The sequence below is a fragment of the Ranitomeya variabilis genome, chromosome 6 (assembly GCF_051348905.1).
Source record: "Ranitomeya variabilis isolate aRanVar5 chromosome 6, aRanVar5.hap1, whole genome shotgun sequence".
Classification (NCBI taxonomy): Eukaryota; Metazoa; Chordata; class Amphibia; order Anura; family Dendrobatidae; genus Ranitomeya; species Ranitomeya variabilis.
In genome coordinates, this window is record NC_135237.1 from 533,226,201 (window position 1) to 533,232,200 (window position 6,000).

A 6,000-nucleotide genomic window follows, 5' to 3' on the forward strand; every position below is an offset into this window, starting at 1 on the left:
CATCGGGAGGTGATTCGTTTTCTTGTTCTGCATAAAATGCATGATTTGGTCGTTTTGGGTCTGCCATGGTTACAGACCCATAATCCAGTTTTGGATTGGAGGGCTATGTCTGTGTCAAGTTGGGGTTGTCAGGGAATTCATTGCTATTCCCCACCGTTGTCTATTGCTTCCTCTACTCCTTCAGAAGTTCCTGAGTATTTGACTATCAGGATGTATTCAGTGAGTCCAGGTCCAGTGCCCTTCCTCCTCATAGGGACTGTGACTGCGCTATAGATTTGATTCCTGGTAGTAAATTTCCTAAGGGACGATTATTTAATCTGTCTGTACCTGAGCATGCCGCGATGCGTTCTTATATAAAGGACTCTTTGGAGAAGGGGCATATTCGTCCATCCTCTTCCCCTCTTGGTGCGGGATTCTTTTTTGTGGCCAAGAAAGACGGATCTTTGAGACCCTGTATAGACTATCGGCTTCTGAATAAAATCACGGTTAAATTTCAGTATCCTTTGCCACTATTGTCGGACTTGTTTGCTCGGATTAAGGGTGCCAGTTGGTTTACCAAGATAGATCTTCGTGGTGCGTACAACCTTGTGCGCATTAAGCAGGGAGATGAATGGAAAACTGCATTTAATACGCCCGAAGGTCATTTTGAGTACTTGGTAATGCCTTTTGGGCTCTCTAATGCTCCTTCAGTGTTTCAGTCCTTTATGCATGACATCTTCCGGAAGTATCTAGATAAATTTATGATTGTTTATCTGGATGATATTCTGTTTTTTTCTGATGATTGGGATTCTCATGTAAAGCAGGTCAGGATGGTGTTTCAGGTTTTGCGTGATAATGCTTTGTTTGTGAAGGGCTCAAAGTGTCTCTTTGGAGTGCAGAAGGTTTCCTTTTTGGGTTTTATTTTTTCCCCTTCTGCTGTGGAGATGGACCCAGTCAAAGTCCGAGCTATTCATGATTGGACTCAACCCACGTCTGTTAAGAGCCTTCAGAAGTTCTTGGGTTTTGCTAATTTCTACCGTCGTTTTATTGCTAACTTTTCTAGCGTTGTTAAACCTTTGACGGATATAACCAAGAAAGGTTCTGATGTTGCTAATTGGGCTCCTGCAGCCGTGGAGGCCTTCCGGGAGCTGAAGCGCCAGTTTACTTCGGCGCCTGTTTTGTGCCAGCCTGATGTCTCACTTCCCTTTCAGGTTGAAGTGGATGCTTCTGAGATCGGTGCAGGGGCTGTTTTGTCACAGAGAGGCTCTGGTTGCTCTGTGATGAGACCATGTGCTTTTTTTTCTAGGAAGTTTTCGCCTGCTGAGCGGAACTATGATGTTGGTAATCGGGAGTTGTTGGCCATGAAGTGAACATTTGAGGAGTGGCGTCATTGGCTCGAGGGTGCTAAGCATCGTGTGGTGGTCTTGACTGATCACAAAAATCTGATGTATCTCGAGTCTGCTAAGCGCCTGAATCCTAGACAGGCTCGTTGGTCATTGTTTTTCTCCCGTTTTGACTTTGTGGTCTCATACCTGCCTGGTTCGAAGAATGTGAAGGCTGATGCTCTTTCTAGGAGCTTTGTGCCTGACTCTCCTGGAGTCTCAGAGCCAGCTGGTATTCTTAAAGAGGGAGTTATCTTGTCGGCCATTTCTCCTGATTTGCGACGTGTGTTGCAGAGATTTCAGGCTGGTAGACCTGACCCTTGTCCACCTGACAGACTGTTTGTTCCTGATAAATGGACCAGCAGAGTTATTTCCGAGGTTCATTCCTCGGTGTTGGCAGGGCATCTGGGGATTTTTGGTACCAGAGATTTGGTGGCTAGGTCCTTTTGGTGGCCTTCCTTGTCGCGGGATGTGCGTTCTTTTGTGCAGTCCTGTGGGACTTGTGCTCGGGCTAAGCCTTGCTGTTCTCGTGCCAACGGGTTGCTTTTGCCCTTGCCCGTCCCGAAGAGGCCTTGGACACACATTTCCATGGATTTCATTTCAGATCTTCCGGTGTCTCAAGGAATGTCTGTCATCTGGGTGGTGTGTGATCGTTTTTCCAAGATGGTCCATTTGGTGCCCTTGCCTAAGTTGCCTTCCTCTTCCGATCTGGTTCCTTTGTTCTTTCAGAATGTGGTTCGTTTGCACGGCATTCCTGAGAATATCGTGTCTGACAGAGGATCCCAGTTTGTGTCCAGATTCTGGCGATCTTTTTGTGCTAAGATGGGCATTGATTTGTCGTTTTCATCTGCCTTTCATCCTCAGACTAATGGCCAAACGGAGCGAACTAATCAGACACTGGAGGCTTATTTGAGATGTTTTGTTTCTGCGGATCAGGATGATTGGGTGACCTTCTTGCCATTGGCTGAGTTTGCCCTCAATAATCGGGCTAGTTCCGCTACTTTGGTTTCGCCATTTTTCTGCAACTCTGGTTTTCATCCTCGTTTTTCCTCGGGTCATGTTGAGCCTTCTGACTGTCCTGGGGTGGATTTCGTGGTGGATAGGTTGCAGCGGATTTGGAATCATGTGGCAGACAACTTGAAGTTGTCACAGGAGAAGCCGCCGCCGCGGTGTGGGTCCCCGACTTCGTGTTGGGGAGTTGGTTTGGTTGTCTTCTCGGTATGTCCCTCTGAAGATTTCTTCTCCTAAGTTTAAGCCTCGCTTTATTGGTCCTTATAAAATTTTGGAAGTTCTTAACCCGGTGTCTTTTTGTTTGGATATTCCGGTGTCGTTTGCCATTCACAATGTGTTCCATAGGTCTTTGTTGCGGCGATACGTTGTGCCTGTGGTTCCTGCTGTTGAGCCTCCTGCTCCGGTGTTGGTTGAGGGCGAGTTGGAGTACGTGGTGGAGAAGATCTTGGATTCTCGTCTCTCTAGACGGAGGCTTCAGTATCTGGTCAAATGGAAGGGCTATGGTCAGGTGGGTAATTCCTGGGTGGTCGCCTCTGATGTTCATGCGGCCGATTTGGTTCGTGCCTTTCACGCTGCTCATCCTTATCGCCCTGGTGGTCTTGGTGAGGGTTCGGTGACCCCTCCTTAAAGGGGGGGTACTGTTGTGAACTATACTTCTTGGCTCCCTCTTGTGGTCACTAGCGGTATGGCACTTGGATTGTCTTTCCCCAGGTTGGTACTCACCTGGTTCGTTAGGCCTTGGGTGTTTCTATTTAAACTTCCTGGATTATTAGTCTAGTGCCTGGCATCGATGTATTCAGTTCATGTCTGTTTGCTCCTGTCTACTGGTCCTGATTTTTGCAAGATAAGCTAAGTCCTGCTTTCTTATTTTTTGTTTATTTGCATTGCTCTAATTTTAGTCCAGCTTGTTCAAAATGTGATTCCTGATTTTGCTGGAAGCTCTAGGGGGCTGATATTCTCCCCCCACACCGTTAGTCGGTTTGGGGGTTCTTGGATATTCAGCGTGGATATTTTTGTAGGGTTTTCGCTGACCGCATAAGTCCGCTTCCTATTTTTCTGCTTTTATATAGTGGGCCTCTCTTTGCTGAATCTAGTTCATACTTACGTTTGTCCTTTCTTCTTACCTCACCGTTATTATTTGTTGGGGGCTTGTATCTACTTTGGGGTACCTTTCTCTTGAGGCAAGTAAGGTCTTATTTTCTCTGAAAGGGTTAGTTAGTTCTCCGGCTGGTGCGAGACGTCTAGAATCAACGTAGGTACGTACCCCGGCTGCTATTAGTTGTGGGCTAGGATCAGCTATGCGGTCAGTCCAGTTACCACCTCCCTATGAGCTGGTTTTTTGTGTTTGCAGACTTTGCTGAAATCCCTGAGATCCTCTGCCACTGGGATCATAACAGGAAAGCTGGGTGACGTACCAAGTGGTTGCAAGGAGAAGAGGTAGGGGAAATTCAGTGTGGAAACCTGGGTGACGTACCAAGTGGTTGCAAGGAGAAGAGGTAGGGGAAATTCAGTGTGGAAAGCTGGGTGACGTACCAAGTGGTTGCAAGGAGAAGAGGTAGGGGAAATTCAGTGTGGAAAGCTGGGTGACGTACCAAGTGGTTGCAAGGAGAAGAGGTAGGGGAAATTCAGTGTGGAAACCTGGGTGACGTACCACGTGGTTGCAAGTAGAAGAGGTAGGGGAAACTCAGTGTGGAAAGCTGGGTGATGTACCAAGTGGTTGCAAGGAGAAGAGGTAGGGGAAATTCAGTGTGGAAAGCTGGGTGACATACCAAGTGGTTGCAAGGAGAAGAGGTAGGGGAAATTCAGTGTGGAAAGCTGGGTGATGTACCAAGTGGTTGCAAGGAGAAGAGGTAGGGGAAATTCAGTGTGGAAAGCTGGGTGACGTACCAAGTGGTTGCAAGGAGAAGAGGTAGGGGAAATTCAGTGTGGAAAGCTGGGTGACGTACCAAGTGGTTGCAAGGAGAAGAGGTAGGGGAAATTCAGTGTGGAAACCTGGGTGACGTACCACGTGGTTGCAAGTAGAAGAGGTAGGGGAAACTCAGTGTGGAAAGCTGGGTGATGTACCAAGTGGATGCAAGGAGAGGAGGTAGGGGAAATTCAGTGTGGAAAGCTGGGTGACGTACCAAGTGGTTGCAAGGAGAAGAGGTAGGAGAAATTCAGTATGGAAAGCTGGGTGAAGTACCAAGTGGTTGCAAGGAGAAGAGGTAGGGGAAATTCAGTGTGGAAAGCTGGGTGACATACCAAGTGGTTGCAAGGAGAAGAGGTAGGGGAAATTCAGTGTGGAAAGCTGGGTGATGTATCAAGTGGTTGTAAGGAGAAGAGGTAGGGGAAATTCAGTGTGGAAAGCTGGGTGACGTACCAAGTGGTTGGAAGGAGAAGAGGTAGGAGAAATTCAGTATGGAAAGCTGGGTGAAGTACCAAGTGGTTGCAAGGAGAAGAGGTAGGGGAAATTCAGTGTGGAAAGCTGGGTGACGTACCAAGTGGTTGCAAGGAGAAGAGGTAGGGGAAATTCAGCATGGAAAGCTGGGTGACTTACCAAGTGGTTGCAAGGAGAAGAGGTAGGGGAAATTCAGTGTGGAAAGCTGGGTGACGTACCAAGTGGTTGCAAGGAGAAGAGGTAGGGGAAATTCAGTGTGGAAAGCTGGGTGATGTATCAAGTGGTTGCAAGGAGAAGAGGTAGGGGAAATTCAGCATGGAAAGCTGGGTGACTTACCAAGTGGTTGCAAGGAGAAATGGTAGGGGAAATTCAGTGTGGAAAGCTGGGTGACGTAACTGTAGGAAGAATAGATAAATGGACATGCTGATTAGAGGGCGATGGTGGAAGATGGCACGGTACAGTCTGTATACATCATATTTTAGTCTGGATTAATTCATAGCTCCACACTTCTATGATGCATTTGTATGGTGCACGCTACAGACTGACATTATATAACTCTGTGCCTATGTAGAGGACTAAGATCTGTCTGCGGTGAACAGATTTATATATATGTATTTGTTAAAGAACTAGCTTTGTTTGCACGTATCTTTTATTAGACTGATCATTAACATTATAGATTGTTACCTGCCTTGTCCTACAGGTCCAGGACTCGGCCCTGTAATCAATGCCTCTCCCGTCATATTATCATAAGACGAGGACTGAGGAGCTCATTGCATTATCCTCAGCTTTGGTTGTAAGACGCTCGGTAAACACTTGAAATCTGTTGTGTTTTTTTTTTAGAAGTGGAGCCGTATCAGCTTCAAAGAGACAGAAGATCTCATGTGCAATTACAAGAACCCTTGATCTGAAGGATGTTGGTGCCATCTAGGACTCTCAGCTCCGCAATATAATGATTATTCCACAAATCAGGGGAAAGCTGGCAGCTGGCGGGGATAAAGAACAGGCTGCACATATAACCGCGCATCCTAATTCTAGATCTAATGTTTTATCAATTACTTAAAGGGAAATTACAGCAACAACAAGTGTTGTGGAATAATTAATCATTAGGGGATTATTTTTTTACTGCTGCCTAATTAATTAATTTCACTTGCATTATTTCGTATTCAGGGTCCTGAATACATTAGCAATAAACTGCACAGGGAGTGGGTGAACCCTTATTCGTGCTGTGTGCCGCAGACAGGGCGTTTTGGT

General features: G+C 46.6%; 1 long non-coding RNA gene across 1 annotated transcript in view; it reads left to right on the plus strand.

Annotated features, from left to right (window-relative positions):
- Positions 1–5,714, plus strand: part of LOC143782996 (uncharacterized) — an 83,285-nt gene extending 77,571 nt beyond the window's left edge. The window contains exon 3 of the long non-coding RNA XR_013217075.1: positions 5,590–5,714. This is a non-coding gene — a long non-coding RNA (uncharacterized LOC143782996). The remainder of the gene's footprint in view (positions 1–5,589) is intronic.
- The last annotated feature ends 286 nt before the right edge of the window (positions 5,715–6,000 follow it).